Consider the following 22,402-nt stretch of genomic DNA (forward strand, 5'->3'; position numbering starts at 1 on the left):
GGACCGTTCATGCATCCTGCACATATTTTACTATTCTTGACCAGAGGGCCACTGAAAGGCTGCAGACAGCTACACTTCACAGAGCAGAAGCTACTTCCTGTCTGGTAACTTCAGCATAAAATACATGTTTAAATACTGACCAGTCATTCAGAGAGAGAATTAAAAGTCTCTCATTCATCCTGGAGGATGTAGCTTGTGTTGCTGATATAAACAGGGTGGACTAAACAATTGATTACCTGCCAGTATAATGAAATACAACTCTCTAAAGCAGTTCAAACAGAAGCTGGGAGTTATATACTTCATGAAGATATCAATAATCTCAGGACTGTTATCCTTGGAGTGACTAGCTCCTTATCTTCTGTTAGCAAATATCCAAAAATAGCTGTTTTATTTGGAAATGTGATCGCAAAGAAGTTGATTTTATGAGTGTGGAAGGCGAACTCTGGTCCTACATGTGATTTATGGTTAAATGAAATTACATCTGGAGAGACTGAGACTCTATAACAAGGGTAGACGTGTTGTGTTTGATAAGATTTGGGACCCTGTACTGAAATTCTTTTGGGGTGAAGGCTAATGTAATAACATTTCTTAGATGAAACACCTTTCTGTATTTATTTTTCCTTTTCTATATACGTAATTTTTACTGCTTCTACTTTGTGCTAATCACTGACTGTGGCCACTGTCATATATGATGTGCTATGCCTGTCTGCTTTGTTTGTCCTATGTTTTTTCTGTGCTCTAAAATAAACAATAAACATATAAATTAAAAAGATAAATGAATGCATCAGACTGCATTAGATTTAGCTTGGTGTACCTAATAAACTGGCAACTCAATGTGACGTGTGAATCCTTGTTTTGCACACACTTCTCAGCCTCTATATTCATACAACTTAGGTAAATAGGCTTCTAGCAATTTACTTAGAGTATTCAGAGACCTCTGTATAGTTGGGTTTACATAACACTGAAATACTTCCAAGATAACATATGTGATTAAACACACATTAGGTTGCCAAAACAAATATGTGCCAATCTATAAAACCAAACAAATATATGGGGAAAGAATTTGCAATTGCTGAACTCCTTAAAGCTGCAGGGCATTAACAAATACACTGAGAGTAAAGAAGCAAAATGCAACATTTATGAATAGTCTGTAAAATAATAACCACCCTATGACATTGCAGAAAGGCTATTTGACTTTTTAATGCTCCATGGATGCCAATATTGACACAAATTAATTGCATCAGCTACAATTACAGATGTATGCTCCTACATTAACTCAAGGACTGCACTTTAATACAGTTTTGAGATATTTGTGGTTGAGTATTTCCATTTTATGCTACTTTACACTTTCACATTACTACATTTTGGAAGCAAACTTTACTTTTTACATAATTACATATATTTGACAAGTTTAATTAGTTGCTACTACGTTGCAGATTCAGATTATTAGCACAAAATAAATCAAATAATAAATTATGGTGTATTATTAGGAACTCAAACACTTGATCTAACACTATGACATCTTGTTATATCTTAATGTTGTAGTTGTATTGTTGTTGCTGCTGTTATTGCTGAAGCCATTGTGTCAATAAATAAATAAATAAAATAAATGATGGATTAAGCTTCCTGGCAGAATAAAACATATATATATAAATTAGCCCTACATTTACCAGCTGCAACACAATGCTTATACATTAATGCATTAGTATTTATAATTCAGTGATGTGATGATGTGAAGAAAAATACACACTCTTATTTTTAGTGCTTTAAGTGTATTTTGATGTAAATATATATGCACTATTACCTAATTAAAGTGCTGAATTCATGGCTTTTACATGTAACAGTGTTCCTCCACCAGTGTGAACAAGACTCAGGTGACATTTGTGCACGGGGGCCCCCTCGTGGCTGAATCCTGCCTTAGTTACTAGTGTCTTTTAGCGCAAACAGGTATACGTCTCTTATTTTGAAAGGGAAGAGCCGGAAGCGTCGCCCTGAAATCCCTCCGATTTGACACAGCTGGACCGCGGCACATTTTTTTTTGACAGCGGAAATGCGAGTCGCCACTTTTTTTCCGCGTCAAGTTCGTGGCTGAAAGTTTTTCTTTCCTAATTGTTTTTGTTTGTTGCGGAGGAACCGTCGCGTGCACTCACAATGAGAGAGAAAGCGACGTACTTTTCAACATGCAGCTTTTCCTCCGATGTCCAGTTTCCTGTTGCTCCTCACCGACGTGGTTTTGAGTTACTTTAGATGCTTCTCAACACATTTCCGTTATGCGAAGTCCAACTTGTTGGTTAGTCGTCTTGCTGCGGTGGATGCCCATCCGAGATAACGGAGAACGTGAGTATGTTGTGAGGGCTGACAGCCTGCACTACCTTCTCCTCTTTAACTGATTTTAACATCACCAAACTCTTCACCACATGGCGGATAATCCCAAAAATGACGAACCGCACCAGTAATGTGGACATTTAGAGCTTCCGTCCAAAATTACATTTTTCTCTCCAATGATAATCGTCGAAAAAATGAGTTCGTGTGAAATTTAAAGGGCTCTGCCTCACTCCGGCTCGGGGCCGGTGGTGCTGGCGCAGATTTTTTAGCCAAAAAAGTAAAGTTTGCTATTAAAACAGAGTCCTGTCACACCGCCACGCAGGGTTTACTGTCTTTGAGCTGCTTTGCACCACATCAGCAGGGATAGTTTGCACAAAAGATGCACACAACACGTGCTTTTTGTAACTTAGAAGTATCTTAAAGGTGTGAAAATGTCTGACATTTTCAATATTATTCTTTCTCCATGGTGATGACACAATCTGAGACCCACTGCGGCTTATTTGTGATGCATGTTTAGAGGCCAACCATATTTTAAAAGTCACCTAACTGTCCATCATCCCCCTCCCCTTTTAAATAAGCAACACATCCACAGTGTGCACTTGAGATGTGAACTTAATTGTTGTATGTGGCAGGCGTCACTGTGTGTTGCTGCAGCGTGAGTGTGCGCGTGCTCAGGTCAGTGGTCACCCCTCATGACTGCAGGATGGAGAACAGGAACAAGTGGGGAGCAGCCACTTGGTTTCACAATCCACTGTTGTGTAGCTGTAAATCACAACAGTAATTTCAGTGTGTGTATCTGTGTGTGTGTTGGAGGGGATTCACTTCTATTCATAGCTGTGTGAGTGTGTGTGTGTGGATGAATGCGTGCGCAGGAGGATATTCCCTCCAACTAAAAGGTGCCCTCTCTCTCTCTGTGTTTGCTGAGACATTCTGAGGCAGCAGGTGTGAAGTTGTGGTGATTCCCAAAATGGATAACTCCTGTAAATCCTTTGAAGTATTGCACTTAAAGGTCCAGTGTGCAGGATTTAGGGGGATGTATTGGCAGAAATGGAATATAGTGTAATAAGTGTGTTTTCTTCAGTGTATTATCACCTGAAAATAAGAATTGTTGTGTTTTCGTGACCTAGAATGAGCTGATTATATCTACATAGGGAGCAGGTCCTCGTCCATAGAGTCCTTTGTGTTGCACTGCCATGTTTCTACAGTAGCCCAGAAGTGACAAACCAAACACTGGCTCAAGATTTGCATTTTAGCATTGGCCACTGTAGTTAGCAGCCCCTCTGCGTCAAGCTGAGCAACATCCAAAAAACTGCTTTATTGAGTGTACGCACAAAACGAGGCCTGAAAGAGGTGTACAGCACTTCCCACGCAAAAGTTGTGATCTATAGACTTGATGGGAGAAACTTTGACCCATGCTTACGAACATTTTGGAGAAGGAAAATTGGTGTTGCAGACAGTGAGGTGGAAGCCTGATCGTAGATTTTTGGTGCACGCAAGTGTTGGCTTTTGTCTGTATGTACCTTTTTAGTATGGATCCTATGCACTGTTTTATAAACTGAAGGTCTGGATCTTAATTTGTCACAGAAAAAAAGGTGAACGCACATTAGCAGGTGTTGTGCCAGTAGCTTGTTTGCAACGAGCTGGAGAAACACAGATTTTTTTAACTTGACACTGCTTAATTCATGTTTTTTTTTTTACTGATTTTAATCACTTGGCCCATTTGCTTTTGGAGAGGAAGAGACCTCTGAGGACAATTCGGCTCCTGGTAAAAACCTCCTGAGCAATTAACACTGAAGGAATCCTAACTGGGAGTTCACACTTGGCTTACAGGAGATGTTTCAGCTGGTTCCAGTCTGCAATCCTCACTACTAGATGCCACTAAATCCGAGACACTGCTCTTTTAAATACAATTGTTATGTACTTAACATAACTTTCTGTTTCTGTTGCCGAAGATTTCAGAGGGCAATATTGTACGTATTATTCCACGGTGTTTATTTGACAGTGACCTCTCAGATTAAGATTTTACATCCAAAAGACAAATACAATATAATGCCTAAACTATCCCACAGTATATACAGTTGTTCAACTTGGTTCCACTTCGACTAACATGTAAAATCTACTCACATTTTAAAGCATCAATAATAATATTCCAATAATGCAACATATTTAAGAATATAATGGGCTATTCTAAATTATTCAATTGCAGTTTTTCAATTCAAATTTATTTATAAAGCCCAATATTACAGATCACAATTTGCCTCAGAGGGCTTTACAGCATACAACATCACTCCGTCCTTGGACCCTCACAGCGGAAAAGGAAAAACTCCCCAGAAAACCCCCTTAAACAGAGACAAAATAGTTCAAACCTCAGGAGGCGCAACTGAGGAGGGATCCCTCTTCCAGGACGGGCAGACGTGCAAAATATGTTGTGTGTACAGAACAGATCAACATAATATTTCTCAAAGGAAAATTTTGAATGCAGGACTTTTACTAGAACTTTTGTTTTACTACTTTTACTTAAGTAAAGGATTTGTGTACTTCTTCCACTGCCCTTATATCACAATATCTATCCACAGTGTCTTCCAAAGGTCAGAAATATACTTGGAAGGGCTTCCTCCATCTGCCAGCTTGTTTCCATCACAATAATACAGCAGGCCTCAGTTGAACTCAGAGAGAGCCAAAGCATTGTCAGATATAATAATTCCAACGTTAGCTGACTGACTAACATGGCTATAAGGCAGCTGACAACAAAGCCACCTCTCTGCTGCCACAAGGTGTTTTGCCGTTACATATAATGTACTGTTTGACTGTCACATCTGGCTGTCTTCTCTTTAAATGCACAAGAGTGGATGTTTGCTTTCTAAATTACTATCAGTGTATGAGCTGTGTCGTTCTGCCAAACCCTCTTCAAAAATGTATCATCCAAGACGTATGAAAACACATTTGTAGGGTGCATATTTATTTTCCGCACTAATCCCAGCAGCCTGCTGAGGTTGGCATTCTTTGTCGATTCAGTCATTTAGATGTGACAGTTATCACACCTTGAGTCATTGAAGCACAAAAGACAGAAAAACATGCCCCCAGGGTGGGGAAGTATGCCAGCTAGACTGTACACACATCTTCCACGGCAGACAGTTTAACTCTGTCGACCCCAGACACGAGGTTGGCTGTAATTTAAAGGTTCAGTGCAGCTCCAGCTCTCTAAATTAGCATGTACAGTCGCAAATGTTTCTGATGAATTTCAGAAAAGTGTTTACTTCCCTACAGACTTCCTCGGTTTCTGACAGTTGGATATTTTGGTGCCGTCTTCACTTCTCTTTTGTTCAGGGTGGTATGGACAAGAGAGGTTCTGTTCTGGGCCCATGCGCAGCTTTACATGACTGCAGTAAAACCTAAAAATGTGGTAACTCCAACCACGCAATAATGAGAATTTCTTCAGATCTGATGACCATGTGAATATCATGAGTTATGATGGTAATGATATAAAGTAGTTTAGTAACTCAGCACTGAAAAGTCTTGGCCCCTCCCCGGAGAGGGGGATGATGCTTGTTCAGCATGATTATAATGAGATTTTCTGCAATATGACATGATTACTTGGTTGGGGATTTTATGCACCACAACACAATATTGTCTTGGTTGCTGTCTGAGACATCTTTCCTTGAAAGAAAAGGCCATCGTTTCTCAGAAATCTGATTGCATAGCAGATGTACATGTTATGCGTGCACGTGTTGGTGCAGACGCAGAAGTGTAGAAAAGTGGTGGACTCTGCAGTTGGCTATCGGCCGTGGACCAGACAATGTCACGGTTCAATGTATTCAGCTGAGATGATAATGGAGGCCAGCTCTGCTGCTCCCCTCAGGGGTTCTAAGAAATCCACTGATGAGACCACGAGAGAGGTCTGACCCACAGCAGCCCTGTGGGGAGAGGAGGAGAGGGGAGGGAGAAGGAGGGAAAGGAGAAAGAGAGGAAACAAGAAGGAGGAAGAAGGGAGCCGTGGGAGATACATTGGCTGACAGACAGGAGAAGGAATCTGCAAAAGAAAAAAGACAGAAGACAAATTAGTGCAGAAAATAGAAGAAAAAGAAAACACTTTTCTGGTGCTAGTAGAGGCCTCGTACAATGCAACACACACACACGTTTTCTTACAGTTTGTGTGTATGTGTGATTTGACCCGCACACCACTTGGCCACCCAAACAGCCAAGCTTAAGAATCTTCAACTTAACTGTGTGGACCACAAACACACACAAACACAAGGCATACAGTAGGGTTAAGTTCTTGCGTGTGTGTGTGAACACGTTTGTGCAAGCGCTTGGGGGGAAACACACACACACACATGCGTGCCTATGTGTTTTTTCCAAAGCAGCATTAATTAGAGACTGTGTGTGTTTTTGCGTGTGTTTACCCCAATGCGCCCTGCTTCTTGTTGCTGGAAGAATGTTGATTATAGGCCCGATTTAGCTGCAGCAGAGTGAGGATGCCGCTTTAAACGTGTGAGCTTTTAGGCTCTGAAGTTGCAGTATATTAATGGAATGAGTAGCGTGTGTGCGCGCGTGTTTGTGTGTGGGTGTGCAATGTGTTTGTGTGTACACAGTAAGGACGTAGGATTGGGTCAATGGTTTTGCTTTTGTCAAACTTTAGAAAAGAAGCACACCCTGAATGTTTGCTTTTTAGTCAAGACCAGTTTCTCCAGGGTTTGCGAGTGCATACACGTAGAGCTGCAAACAATCAGTCAATGTCATGGATTCACTGATCGGCAACTATATTGATAATAGATTAATTATTTAGTTAAGTTTAGTTAATTTATTTGCACATACATTTGTAGAAAAGACAGTAAGAATTCGAGAAGTACAAACATCGTGCAGGAGAAGTTATGAAGATAAGTCCCCTATTAAAAAACAATGATAATATGTTAAAAAGAAAAAGATAGAAACAATTGATTTCACCCATATTTCATACAAAAATGCCAAATATTCTTTGGTCTCAGCTTCTCGAATGTGAGGATTTGTTGCTTTTCTTTGTTAAACGTTGCAGTAAATCAAAAATATTTTGCTCTTGAACATAAGCTAACTGAAAACAGCACTGTGGGCCATTGTGAATGCTATTTTATGTAAAGTTTTGTGATATTTCATAGAGCAAATAATCAGTTAATTGAGAAGAAACATAATGGGATTGATTGATAATAGTGCAGCTCTACATCAGAGCTGTTCTGATAGTGATACCTGTACCTGAAACACCTCTAATAGTCTAAAATGCTGGATTGTGTAGTCTGTGCACCGATCTGACACCACATCATTTATTAAAAACTTTAAAGTAGTTTCACACACGGATAAAACGGCACTTTTTCCAGAGATCAATTCTTCTTTGCCGCTCTAAAACAGCAGCCGACACGGCAAGTTTTGCTGTGAAACCAATGACAACTTCTGTTTTAGAGCAGTGAAGAAGAATTGATTTACAGTAAATAGCAGAACATTTGCCGTCAGCAAAGTGTCCGCAATTTGGTAATATTTTACCCTGGATAAAAAAAAAAGTTCTCCGGAATTCATTCTCTGTATTTGTTTGTTAATGTATTACCAAGGTTACACTGAGCCGTCCACATCCATAAAAGGTTAGCAGCAGACTGTACAGTAGGGGTGGGGAATCACCAGAGGATCCACGATACGATATTATCATGATACTTAAGTTACGATACCATATTATTGCGATTTTAAATATGTTGCGGTATGCTGAGTATGACCTTTTTTCAACAGTAAATTATGTCCCCAAAGGAAAACTTTGTCCTGTCTGTTTTATCTTATAAAATAAAGTTTTCAGTCTGTTAATCTCAATTCAGCCATTTTTTGTAGCAGCAAAATTTATCTAGCGGACTGAAAAAGCATTGGATTATGTAAATCTAGTAGGGTCCCAAAAGTTTAATTTGTATTTGTCATATTAACAGTTTATATAATTAAAAACCACATATGACCACACATTGCCACACAAAATATCTCTATACTGTGCTGTATCGATTTTTCCCCACCCTTACTGTACAGCCGTTAAATATATATATATTTCTTTAAATGCAGTGGTATTTATCAGTATTTGGTGTTGGTGGAGATGCAAATTCAGGTACAGGAATTGGTATCAGGAAGTTAAAAAGTGATATCCTAACATCTCTGCCCTATATACAGATACAAATCAAATGTTAAGTTCCTCTGTGTTTAGCAGAAATAGGAGTCACGTCCAAGCTGAAGTGAAAGTAGGAACACATTCTCACGCAAAATACACAATTTGCATCATGTCACATAGCTTAATTCCCAACACGAGCCTGGAGTCTGCAGTCACCGCAGAGATACATCCCACAACAGGATTCCTGGGTGATGTTTCTGCGTGTCAGGAAAAGTGGGAACAAACATTAAAACTCAATTGGGTTGTTCATGAGTCCCAATGTGGAAAAGTTTATAACTCCTGAATTAGCCTTCCAGGAAGTCAGATGCCTGCGGATGATTCACAGCCGATCACAGTGACTGAAGGCGTGAGTTGCTTCACACCCACCTCCCCCCCGTGAACAACCCCACACAGTCACACACACATACATAATAAATAGCATCTCACGTCTTAAATACTATCATGTGTCTTCATAATTCACAATGAATCAGAAACACATCTCGAGGATGGATGACTCATTCATAAAGTGCTTGTGGATCTCAGCCAGAGATTTCTGTCGTACTCTCCCCGGCTGGAACATTTGAGTCTTGAATGCTTGAATTGGCTGAATTGTATTGATTTGCCTCGGCTGAGTTGTAAATGATGGATTGTTGTTTTCAGCTTTTCGGAGACTAAGCCTGTGTTTAAGGGTTCCAGTAAGAAGTTGAGGTCAGCGTTTGGTGGCTTTGTAGCCGAGAAACTCACTTAAACTGTTTAGTTATTCAGTGTATGCCTATTTAATGTTCTGTAATATGCGCAGGCAGTCGGTGTTTATTTTGCCAGGGCTCAGAGTGTGTGCGGGGAAAAGTTTCTGTGCATGTATCCAGTTTTTCCCCATCTTAACAGTACACACAGTACATTGAATAATAAGAGCTGTGCAGTGGACTCCCCTGCAGGATCATGTGTATGTGCATGCATATTTCAATCAATATTTGGATTCAGGTTTGTGTAATTGCATAGCAGAAATACTAACAGACTCACAGATAGATTTTAGGAATCAATTCATGCCTTTTTTTAGGGTTTAGGGAAGTTTAGGGGAAAATAATATAATATGACTTTGTTTCTTCTTTTTTACCCTGTAATGATTGTACTGAAAGGCAAAAAACAAAAATTATGAATTAGTGTGTCAATTTGCCTGTCAGCAGAAAATTAATCTTCTGGTTGGAGCTCCCCCAGTGTTCGTATTTGCTGCTCTTTTCTCTTTTATATTATTGTAAATGTAATGTCCGTGGTTTTTGGACTATTGGTCAAACATCTAAAGATGTCACCTTGTTCTCTTGAAAATTGTGATGGATAATTTTCAGTATTTTTTTGACAGACCAAATAATCGATGAATCCAGAGAGTAGTGCACGGACTAATCAGTAATAATAAAAATAATCTTTAATTGCAGCGCTAATTGTCGTAGGGCTGTCCATAAACTATGACTCAGACTTAATATTTGCTGGGGTCGGTAGGCAATTCTGTATCATCATTAGTCATACCTTTTATGTAATTGTGTTGTGATTACATTTCATTATACTGTGTGTATTGATATCGTGGTTCACATTCTTCCATCTGAATTAATGACAAGTTTTAGATCTTGAAATCGTCTTTAAACGTAACACTTTTTGAATATTTTAAGATTTTGTTCCAGTAAAACACTGATAAACAGTTCCACCATATGAAATAGTCATAAATTGATAAAGGGGCACGATGCGAAATTCAGAGCGCATGAGTTGTCTGGACATGGCTCTTATCATGGGGGTGGCTTAGCTGGCAGCTAGCACTCCAGAAACAGCATTTAACAATGGCAACAGTGCTGACAGAGCTAACGGTGCTAACAAGGGGGGAAGTGGAGGGTGGGCGCTGCGCTTCTGCAACAAAGACATCCCGATACCTGCTGCAGTGCAAAGTGGCAGTGATGAGCTAGCTAGTGGGATACACACATGCACTAACATGCACGTGCAGCTGGACCACTTTAACACAACGAACCACAGAGAGGTTCAGATTACAACACACGGAGGTAGCGCAACTTCATTCTCTGCCCAGGACGCCATCACTCCAGCATATCTTTACAAAGCAAACTGGTTTGCTGCTCTATCAATGCAGGAGCTTTAATGCTATATCATTATTGAGCGTTATGGCAGTTTTCACAATATAAATGTTGTGCTTATCGTCCATTATCAGCCCTAAACATCAGTCTTCACAGATGGCAGCAGGGCGTAATGAATGAACAAAACGCAGGAAGAAGACAGGCATTAACTGACAGGTTGTTTGTGACGCCTGACCCTACTACTGACCTCATTCCTTTAGTCTCCCCTCCTCACAGATCCCATCTCTCCACGCAGCCAAAGCCAAAACTTCACTTCTCTTTTTATTTTTTTGCCTGTCATTATGTCTCTGGGAGCCCTGTATTTTAGTATTTCCTTGACATGCCAGGGTCTGTCTCTGCAGCATAATGATAGACTGCAGACTGCGCAGAGACGTTTTGTATTAGTCATCGGTGGGATGCCGGACAGCTGGAAGGATGCTTGTTAGTGAAAATTGTACTACCGGACACATAATCACCGCATATACTGTTTTCATTTAAGGTAGATTTGTTTTCCGTTGTGGCATTGATGGGAAAGTGCTCTTGATACTCGAGCACACAGTTAATTTCCTACTTTGATCCTCGCGACAACTGTGCGATTTCTTTTCTTATCGCAGATCCAGGCTTTTAGTTTTGTTCCTTTTCCAGCCTGCCTCCCTCTCTCTCCATTCCCAGACCACAGGAAATGACCAGAAAGCGGCCAGGCTTTATTTCTGTGTGTCTCAAGAATAGCAGCATTGTGTTGCGTTGGAGCCTGCATTGTTGTGGGAAAGTAGGGCTAGAGAATACTCTAACCAAAACAAAAAGCCTATGTGCCCAGTAGTATTTAGCCTACACATATGCAACACAAAAGATAAGTCTTCTCTGGGTCACAGCTGTTACTGCGTCTTGTTTTCTTTTATTTAGTTGGTATAAAAGATACATATTTTGATGCGATAGTTACATGGAAAAACATGTTTTTCAAAGTCACTCTGGGTAAAAGCATCAGCTGAAGTAAATGCCAAACATTGACGATTAAAGGTTGTTCTCGCCCTGTAGCTTTGTGTAGATGTGTCAGTGTCTTTTCTTTTTAGATAAGGTGTAAGACAAAATATTTCTTGCTAGTTTAATGCAAGAATACAAAGTACTTAAGCTTTTAGACGAGGCTGTAGACAAGTAAACATGTCCATGTCTGTGTGATATTTGCTGTATGCCTGTAAAACAAACATTTCATCCTTTACTGATGGCTTTATATCTGCAGTGGACTCTAGTTGCGATGTAGCTGCAGGCTGCCCGTGAATCAGCTGATGCTCTCCTCAGGCTATGGGAAGTTAAGGCCGAGGGTTATCTCATGTTTCAGCGCTACTTCCTCCTTTACAATATGTTCTTCAATTATGTAAGCTGTGTGCGTCTCGCTTTCTGCTCTGTTCATTATCAAAGCCCTTTCACATCTCGCTTCACACAAACAGGAACACTGAGGCTCAGCCGATCCCATCCCTGCAACAGAACATCTTCCTCGTGCATGCTTCTTCTTTTCCGTAGGTGATCAATCAAGCAATACATTTTTTAAAAGCATTTTTAGCTGCATGTAGCCGCAGTCAGGTTGATCCGCAGCAGCTTGTTGCACCCAAGTGTAGAACATGAAGTGAAAGGGATGAGCAAAGGTTACTCGGTGTCAGTTCACATTAACTGGTGTGTTGGCTAACAGTGGAACAAGCTGTTTTTGCCTGTCATAACAATATTGAGTGGTGGCTGTTTTTGGTGGGAATCCCTGACCTTCTTCTTCGGTTAACAACAGACTTGCACAGTAGTTGCTTGTACTCATGGATGTCCCTTCCTGTGTTTGGTTAAAGATGGATGGAATATAGATGGATATATCTCTAGTCAACACAGTCACTTAAGCAGGTTTTTAGTGCCCTACCTTGTATGTATTAAACACACAAAACATAATGTGTTCATTAGTGAGCCTTAGAGCTGCTGGTTTTGCAGATTGCATTGCCTTTGGACTAGAGCTGTAACAGTTTGTCAATTAATCGATTAGTAAATCAACAGAAAGTTACCTGGCAATTATTTTTATAGCCAATTATTAATCGTTCCTTGTGGAAATAGACAAGTTTGTCACTTTAACTTATCATTAGGAAGTAAGTGCTGATTGCACAACGTCATGGCTTTAGAATAATGACACCATCTGCGTTTAGATTAGTTCCCTAAAGATTGGTGCAGGAATGAGTCCTAAAATCCGGAAATGAGTTCGCATTTTTGCACTTCCAGTTCCCTCATCTCAGAGTCACTGGGTTTTTTGAATGGGTTTTTGGTCAGATGTCTGAAATAAGGTCTGCGGTAAACACAAGCTTAAGAGACTTTCATGTTTTGTTCTCAACATAAAATACATCAATAAATACCTCACTCCTGTGTCGTACAATAGGCAGTCACAAACAAGTGGCTCAATGAGACTATATAAGGTCATCACGCCCAACATAGCTTTCCAGCTTTGTCATGGTGGTGATGTTGAAGTCCTGCGACAGTGGTGTAGTTTGTCTATAGCCTAATGTTGGCTTTTTACTTCTGGTGAATGCTTTTACGCTTCAAAAATTCCAAACGTGGTGTTCATTAGTGAAGATTATCTTGCTGAACAAACCATTTAAGTATCAGAAACTTTTGTTTAATGCAATAATCCAAAATCCAGTGGAAAAATCCCATAGGCTTTTTGTCGAGGGAACCAGGGTGATATTAACGCCCAGGTTAGCCTACAAAAAAGCATCCCTGCAGCATTCCATAAACCTCGCTCTTACTACGCAATTCTGTGCCTTTGGGGGTCAAAATGATGGCTGGCGTTAATGCGCAAATGATGTGCGTCAACCACTGCACAAATCCTGGTAGCTTTCCCCAGTTAGAAAAGAGTATCAATGTGCGATATGATTGTCTTCACAACAGCAGCACCAACAATAATACCATTTGGAAACACTACTCCAGCTTCATAAATGTGAGAGTTTGCCGCTTTTTGTGATCTTATGTAATCGTAAACTGAATACCTTTGGGGTATTAGACTGGTGGTCAAGCAAAACAAAACTTTTCTTAGATATCATGTTAAGCCTTAGTAATCGTGGTTGTTAGAAATTGTTTTTTTAAAATATTTTCTGATACTTTTTTAACTAAATGATTCATCTTTAAAACAGGATGTAACTTGATAGCGAAAATTAGTTGCAGCTAGGCTGGGCGATATGACCCAAAAATAAGATTTTTTCACGCTACACACACATCTGTAATGTCTCTGCATCGGGCCCCCTTCCTCTCATATGGGTACTACAGGAAAATTACTCTGTCAGTGATACCTGTTTTTTTGCAGGTGTTTTAGGGCTGTGGCCGTCTGGTACAGCTTGCAGTGCCACACACTTCACCCACTCAGCTGCGTGCTGCTGTTTGAAATGCTGGAATGAATAAGTGTGCTGCGGCTTTCAGTTGCTGCAGACTTTAGACAAACTTAATAGTTGACAGTGGTTGGCTCGAGGTCGGACAGTGTGAGACCAAGCCACTTTCAAACGAGTGAGGAGACAGTGCCTTTCTGGGGAACAAATTCCTCACTTTTGGTAGCATGGTGGCGAATCCGTAAGGTTATTAGTGAAAAATTGTGAAGTTAAACTGAAAATCAATTTTGATTTTTAAACATCGTCCTAAATCATAAATTCTAATTAACTGATAAAACCGATTTAATCGCCCAGTTCTAGTTGCAGCCCTACTTTGGATAGAGTCAGGTTAGCTTTCCCCCCCTGTTCTCAGTCTTTATGCTAAGCTAAGCTAACCCGCTGCTTCCTCCAGCTACATACTTACTTTAAAGGCACGAGTGTGATGTCAGGCAGTTGTCATTTAACTCCACATAACAAAGCAAATAGGTGTATTTCCCAACATGTCAAACTAATCCTTTAAATCCCTTCTTGTTGCTATAAAGTTAAAGTGATCACCACTTTGGTAGATATCGCTGCTATCTGCAATTTCAAGAAATGCCGTTGTCTTTAATTAGTCTATTAATAAATTACTTCTGTGAATATCCATGAATAGCACCCATAATTATCATCCTTCATCCTGTCTCCTTCATGTGTGTATTCTCCACATTGTCAGAGGAGTATTTTTGTTTGCTAGACTTGTAGCTTTCAACACAAATGAGCTGTAATCACATTGTATTTTAGGTAACAGCTCTTGTACTGCAGTATACTTGTCCCACCCCTGACGTAGGAGTGTATTTTGGTGTGCTCTGTGTGTCTGTGTGTGTGTGTGTGTACAGTGTCTTTGCATGTGTGCAGTGGTCGCTGCTTGCCAGGGCAGGGCAGGGCTTCCTGTTGCTGTGATTGCTGCCCAGGCAGAGCGGAGCACAGATCCTTTGGTCTCTGTTCCTCTTTGGCTTTGCCACCTGGACCTTCACCCACAAACCTGGCACCGCCTCCTCTCCTCTCGCCTTTCTCCTGCTCCGTTTTCCTCACTTCCTGCCTGCCTTCTCATTATCCCCTCATCTCTCCCTCTCTGTCTGTTCCCTGTGACCCTTGTTTTTTCTGTCTCCTCCTCTTCCTTTTCATGTTTGGCTCCCTCTCTCCTTACAGCCTCCTCCCTCCTCTCTGCCTTTTTAGTAAGCCCCCTAACTCTCGCTCTCACACACTCACTCTCGCTGCTTTGTAAATTTATCCCCAGCTCTGTGATTCATTCAGTGATTCAGAGAATGAAAATTCAAAGGTGGTAACAAAATCTGTTTTTCATCCCAGACCTTATGATGCACATGTTGCCACATTTCTTTTTTCAATTTATTTATATTTTCCACTCCAGTTTTTTCCCGTAAAAACTGGAGTGTTTGATGTCTCGGAGAGCCTTGATGCCATGCAGACTAATTGAGTTGTAAGCAATAGATTGGATCCGGCTGATCTCGGTAATAAGGCCAGGGCTATATAAAGGTCAGAAGGATGTGGCTTGCTGTAAATTGCATTTTATATAATGACTATGACAATTAGGAGGACATCCTATTTTTGCAGCAATGAACAATCAAACGCCATGTGGAGGTGCACATGTGCGCACATTCTTAGACAATATGCTCACACCTACATGTCTGTGTGTGTGTGTGTGTGTGTGTGTGTGTGTGTTAGAACACGAAAAAGATGTGTATGCATTTTCTGCATGGGACGCCTTTTAGACTTGATGTCGGGTTTACTGCTCGCTGGCTTCATGTTCGTTTCTGTATCCAGGAAATCCACATTTGAGCACAGTGCAGGAGTGCATCTCAGGATAGGAGCAGGACAACAATGATTATTTTATTACAAGTTTATTAATTTATGTTTTGGTCTATAAAACACCACAAAACAGGGAAATATAACGTAGCATCTTCATGTGCTTTTAAAAAGGATTTCAATCCCGCTTTAGGAGCGACACATTCCCACATCATAAAATTGATTTTCTTTTTCTTTTACTGAATAGGATTACAGTGTGAACTGTTAAATTAGAGAAGACACATCCTCCCTGAGGGCCCTGACACACCAGGATAATGGCTGGCCATTGGTGAGCGTCTGTGGCCCTAGGTTTTGCAGTGTGCCCCATGCTGTCGGCACTAGTTGGCCCTTGTCGATAGCTTTTTGGCTGATTCACCATGTTGAATCCGCAGTGGAGCCCACTGGTGAGTGAAATTACTCTGATTGGCAGTTCAGCTCAGTGCATAAGAAGAGAAAGCAAACAAATGATTGAAGTGAAGAGGGTGTGAGTTTGACACAAACTTGATAAATTAGTTAGGATTATTTTTGTAGCCTCTGAGCTCTTTATCAGAAACAGTTCGTAACTTGTGTTGGTAATGTGCTAACTGGTGAACTAGCATCTTGAATACGTCTTGTCGCTCTCCCAGTTTCCCTTTTTTAATGATGAATACAGGCTACCGCTGCCTGTTGCTATGAGGTGTTATTTCCTCTCACATAGGTGCAGAATGTCGAGTTGGCCGTTGGCTGTTGTCTTTGCGGTGTGTTCAAGTGCAACTTTTTAGCGGAGACATGTACAAAGTGAGAAAACGCAACAGTAGGCCTTCGTCACCACAAGTTCTTTGAAGTTGGTTTGATGTGTCTGGGCCTTAACATCTAAAGTGAGAGTGCATTAGGGCTATAACTAATATTTTTAAAATTTTCATTATCAGTTAATCTGCTGATTACTTGTTGTAACTGTCTTACAACTGTGAATAATGTCCGTCACAGATTACCAGAGCCTGTCTTCAAACTGCTTTTTTCCCCCCTGACTAGTGATGATTTACTTTAACACAAGGAAAAGAAGTAAAATCCCACATTTGAGAAGCTATCACCATGAAGTTTCGCATTTCATCCAAAGAAAAAATACAACTTAAATGATTGATAATTAAAGTAGTTGCTGATAAGCCTTTTATCAGTTGACTCTAGATGGCTGTGCACACACTCGCATATCCTCCTGAAGCCTCACCGGCAACTTAGAACCTTGTTATGCGGTGAAAAGCATTCACGTATATATCACTTGATAATTGGGGGTTCTCTTCATTGATTCCCACCCTGTCTTAGTCTTTCTTTACGACCAGTACTGCATCTGAAGCCACTTTTGCACAGGCTTCAGCATGTAGCTATGGCAGTTGCTGCCTGCTATGAATACATGACCTGAAGCTCGGAGACCTCTTTTGTGTGTGTGTGTATGAGTCCATTGCATCAAACAAGAGCTGCTCCCAACTGGGGACAACAGGGAGCACACAGTGGTGTGTGAGAGCTGATACCAAGCTCTTGAGATATAAATAGGACCTCCCCTGCAACAAGGCTTCCACCAACAGCACTGATAATTCTCTACGTGTTTTGTTGGCTTTTGTCGTTGCCGTTTTTTGTAGATTTTTTTTTTGTCTTCGCACAGAAATTAATACCATATCTTCTATTTTTAGGAATCTTAATGGTGTAGTGTTTGTGTTTGTGTAATTGTTTAAATTGGTCCAGTATTGTCGGGGCCGTTGCAGTCGGCAGCCGCATATTGGGCTGCTATGTAACCACTCTGAGCATTCTCACACCATCAATTTACTTCCTCTAGATGTGCTTGTTTTTGCCACTGACAGGCTCAGATTGTTAGTATAAGTGTCTGATAGCATTATGTAAAGCATCCCAACAGAGAGAGGACTTTTTGTTAAAGAGTAAGATCCTTTCTGTTCCACCAAAAATAGCATAGAAACCAACAGGACTCCATTGAATTAAAGTGAACAGAAACATACTCACCGTTTAAACAATTACCAACTTTGGTTTGGTTGAAATAAACCTTTAATTCACCCAGTTAGGTGTAAGTTATGCTGGCTCTGTATACACTTAGATTACAGTTTATTTAAATGCAGTCTGGTGGGTTTGATGGTGATTTTGGGGCTGTTTCTGTTTCGATGGAAAGGATCTTACTCTTTAATAAAAAGGACTGTTTCTGTAGGGATCTTTTCCATAATGTTGTCAGACACTAATAACAACTGGAGCCTATCAGTGGCAAAAACAAGCACTTTAAGTGGAGGCAAATTAAGGGTGTACACGCCCCCAGTGGTTACCATGCATCCAGTCTCACAGCCGTTAAAAACTTGTTGTTCCCATTAGTCACTCAGACACAAAAACATGGAGTCCAGGTTGAAAAAATACAGAAGGTACCCTTGGAGCTTGGCAGTGTGTGTATATCAGAGACAAAGCTGGTTTCAAGGAAATTGCATCTTGGCTCTGCTCCCAGTAGGCCATAGCCAGGATATTGTTTACCGGCCGCCACAGGCATGTTGCTAATTCTTCCATTTTTGGTATTCAGTGGGACATACCACTGCATCACACGTTCATTTTCCAGTGTGTCCAGTCGTTGATCCAAGGTTGTGTTAAGGATCAACTCAGAGAGCTGACACGAGTCATGAGGTTACTCATGCTGACAAGATAAATTCACGTGTGACTTTCACACATCCTGTTTCCTTCCTGCTTGATTAAAATCAGCTTTAGGCTGTCCCTTAAGTTATGAGGGGAGATAAGAACTGTGCTGTATAATGTCTTCAAACTGACTCTTTAAACAGCTCAGATCAAAGTCTCACATTTTGAAGCTGCAGAGAAGACAACCTCCCTAACATCACAGTGCATCATTGTTATAGATCATATATGTAGATTCATCTGCTAATTAGTTTCTGATTAAGTGTTAGGAAACTGAAAAATGTACATCATAGACTCCTGGAGCCCAAAGTGGCAACTTTTTAATTAAATTAAATGAGAGTAAAAATAGAAAAGCTTCAAATCCTCACATTTAAAAGCTGGAAGCAGAGAATGTTTTGTTTTTCTGCTTGAAAAACTAGTTGCTGATGAATTATCTGTTGACCACTTAATTAATCGACTAATTATTCTTATTTGGTAGCCCTCATGTCAGAGGTTCAGATAAATGGATTATATTATATCTCTGTAAATGTCAGTCAGCCACAAGCTGCTTTCCTGGAAGACTATTTTTTTCTAGCACCTGTTTGACGCGTGCATCTGTCCAATAATGGGAAATGACTTCGAAGTGTTGTAGATGTCACTGTCTCTGTTTGCTATTTTAAACAACGGCGGTCGAGCTGCAGCCTCTGTACTTTCACAGTCATAGGTGGGACATATGAACAGTAGCATTTATTTGATTATATTTTTTCTTGCCAACAAACCTGTTACTGATGTCAACATTAGCCACTTAGCTGCTCAGGACAGAAGTTTCTCAGGCTGCTCGACGCTGCGGGATGAGCTGTGCCAGATTCCTGTAAAGCACATGAGGGAGACGAAGAAAGCGATCAGTGTGCTGGTGTTTGTGTCACAGTGGAGAATGTAGGCATTGAGGAAGAGGAGGAGGGAGTGATGAGTAAGGTGAGGGAGAAAGAAAAAAAAAAAGAACTTGGACTCTATTGTGCAGAAATGTTTTCCAGTGAAATTTGGTGTGTTTGAATTGGCCTATTTTCTTCTGTCGTCCCCCGCTGAACGTTGTCTAGCAAAACAATAATACGATAACAAAGCGCCAAGTTGAGGTTAGAGGTCCTGGATAAGAACAGAGAAAGAGGACACACGTGTATTAGTCTTTCTGTTTTCCCTCGCAACTTGTACGCAACCCTGTCAGGCCCTCAGTCAAGGTAACAGTAAAGGAAGCATGAATCCAAACACATCTGGAGATCCTCATAGCAGAGGACAGAGAGGATGAAAAGAAAGGGAAAACCATGGGAACAGAGACGACCAAGCCCCCAGAGGGATACGGCGAGAGGAAGTGTGCGTCTGCGTGTGTGTGTATGTGTGTGTGTGTGTGTGTGTGTGTGTGTGTGTTCTGTAGGCAGTCAGTCAGTGCTGAGTCATCGCTGGGCTGGCCATGCAGATAGAAACAAGCTTCTGGGGGGGCCAGCTGGAGGGGCACAAGGGGACACGCACTGAGCATGCTCTGAAAACTACAGGAAGGGAATTAGTTGTTGTGACAGGACGTATCCAGGAACTTTAGTGACGCAATATTTCATGGTGCCAAATTTTCAGTCCCTCACTGACGCACGTGTCCCCCTGGTATGTTTGATGATACTAATGAAGATATTTGCGGGTTTTTTGCATCATGACACCATCTCAAGAATTCATGTCTCTTTGTCTATGAGTGTAGCCGTGTAGGACACGGAGAGGGAGAGAGATGCTAGCCGAGAGATAACGACACATGTTGCTCCATGTTTGGCCTGACCACAGTGACCCCCCCCCCCTCCTTTTATTTCTTGTGGTTTTCTGTGATCTGTTGGACCACAGCCTATGACCCCCCCCCACACACACACACACACCAGACACACACAGACATACACCCATATGCACACACGAACTCATACTTCCTGTATTTAGAATACACCCTTCTGCGCTGCACTGGAGGAAGATGGTATGTAAATGTACATATGCCACCTGTTGTAGTTTGAGAATGATAAGCCCTTGTAAGTGCGACTGTAGCTGATGTCTTGCTGTGAGTTTACTCAACTGTTGCTCATTTATGGGAAGCATCGGTAAAAGCAGCCATGCAGAAATTAGCTGCAGTTGTTATGTAATGCATGTTGGGATCTTTTAAAAACATCTTCAGCTACTTTAAAGATCAATGTTTTCCTGCCTGTAAGTGTTTCACGGTTACATTTTCTCCCATCAGCTTTTACCACCCTGTGTAACAAATACAACTGCAAAATCCTTTCATGCTTTAGTCATGGTTGGAAATTAGCAGCAGACAGATACGGGTAAAATATGCAAATGGCTGCTAGATTTGTTTCACTCACCGGCCAAAAAATAATTCTGCTGAGTGAGTGGTAGATTTGGGGCAGAAAAGTAAATTTCCAACACTGTTTTAGTTAATAAAAAAGTATGTATGAAGGTCATTGTTGTGCTACATGCCATGTGAACATCAAGCAACTCTGCGGTTGATTATACAACATTGTATCATCCATGGGCTGTCTGCGCAAACCAAGAAGCTCCACTGTTGCATCAGCTAAGACCTCTTGTTTTTTTGGAACTATGTCCCCCTCCTTCTAATTGTCGATAACGATAAGTTGAGCACACTCAGGGTCATCATGTACACACCCGATTAAGGACGGGGTAGGGCTCTCATTGAATCAATAGGAATGCATCCTGTTTCCTCTTTTCTGTGGGACTTTGTGGTCACCTCCTAAACCACTGCCTCATTTCTTTCTAATTACAAAAGTAGCAGAGTTCACTATGGTGAATAGGTAAGAGCGCCTGCAGTGTTGAATGTTGTTGTCATCTTTCTGCACAGAATGGTGACGGAGAAGTTATGCTTTGACACTTGATGATGATGTGTTTTTGCAGCCAATGAGGAAGTATGTCCGTATAATAATAAGCAACATCTACAGGTTATTTACAAAGAAAGAAAAGCTTGTTGACATGAAACTAATCAGCAGATAGTGTATCAGTATGCAGCAACTATGGTTGGGTACTTTTAAGATTACTGACTGAATTACATCAGTACTATCAAGTGTAGATTCACGTTAAATCCATTGGTGCCAAATGTACCTGAGAGTACATCTGGGTGAGATAACTGGGTTTAGCCTCTCCGGCGGCCTCTCTGTTGGCCAGAGCTAATGCTGCAGTGCTGATCTGCTGCAATAGTTTCGGCGTCTGGTCTGTTTTCTTTTCTATATTATTTTACTAAAAGCCTAGTATCACTGCTAGACGAGCAGACACACGCACACACGTACAACCAGACAGAGACAGAAGATTAGCTTTATGTGTGATTACAAAAGAGCAGAGGAGAAGAATTGCTTTTCAGTCTACTACGTCTCCCCCGCAGCTTTAAAACATTTAATTGTTGTTATCGCAGAGAAAGTAAAGTACCAAAAAAAGGTACAGTTGGGCACCAGAACCAGTATTGGCTCAAATGTAACTCAAGCAGGAACAGAAGCAGAGACGTGAAACAAAGGAAAGAAAAGAGAATAACAAGTAGCAGAGACAAACTGTCAGCCAAGCACCGCCACCTGAATATATGCAGGAAGAATCTCTTCAAGAATCACCAGAAAAATAGATGCTCAATATATAACTGTATTTGCATCCATATTTTGAGTCCTGGAGGCCAGGAACTTTTGTCTCCCTTCATTTCCTGTCACATTTTAACAGTCTGCTCTCAAAGAGGAGGCAAAAGTGGCCAAAAAAACTAGTAGCCAGTAAAAATGAAGACATTTTGGCAGCCTAACCGCACGCAGTAAGACCAAACTGCTTATTGGACAGTGACCTATTCTAAATTATCATCAGAACCATTTGTAAGCAGTTGTACCCATCACAAGTCAGCTATGTAAGGAGCAGCAGATTTTATTTTATAGGGATAAACAAACATGTTGGGTCATCATCTG

At 40.9% G+C, this 22,402-nt stretch overlaps 1 protein-coding gene across 3 annotated transcripts in view; it reads left to right on the forward strand.

The window, feature by feature from the left end:
• Nucleotides 1-2,031: 2,031 nt before the first annotated feature.
• The window catches only part of sh2b3 (SH2B adaptor protein 3), a 69,682-nt gene continuing 49,311 nt past the window's right edge, over nucleotides 2,032-22,402 (forward strand). For 2 of the 3 annotated variants that reach the window (XM_033619685.2, XM_033619684.2), the window contains exon 1: nucleotides 2,032-2,337. The gene's annotated coding sequence lies outside the window, so the exon portion shown is untranslated. Of the gene's footprint in view, nucleotides 2,338-20,344; nucleotides 20,437-22,402 lie in introns of those variants that run through there. The other variant, XM_033619686.2, reaches the window with a different exon arrangement.

This window comes from Epinephelus lanceolatus, chromosome 9, assembly GCF_041903045.1.
Source record: "Epinephelus lanceolatus isolate andai-2023 chromosome 9, ASM4190304v1, whole genome shotgun sequence".
Classification (NCBI taxonomy): Eukaryota; Metazoa; Chordata; class Actinopteri; order Perciformes; family Serranidae; genus Epinephelus; species Epinephelus lanceolatus.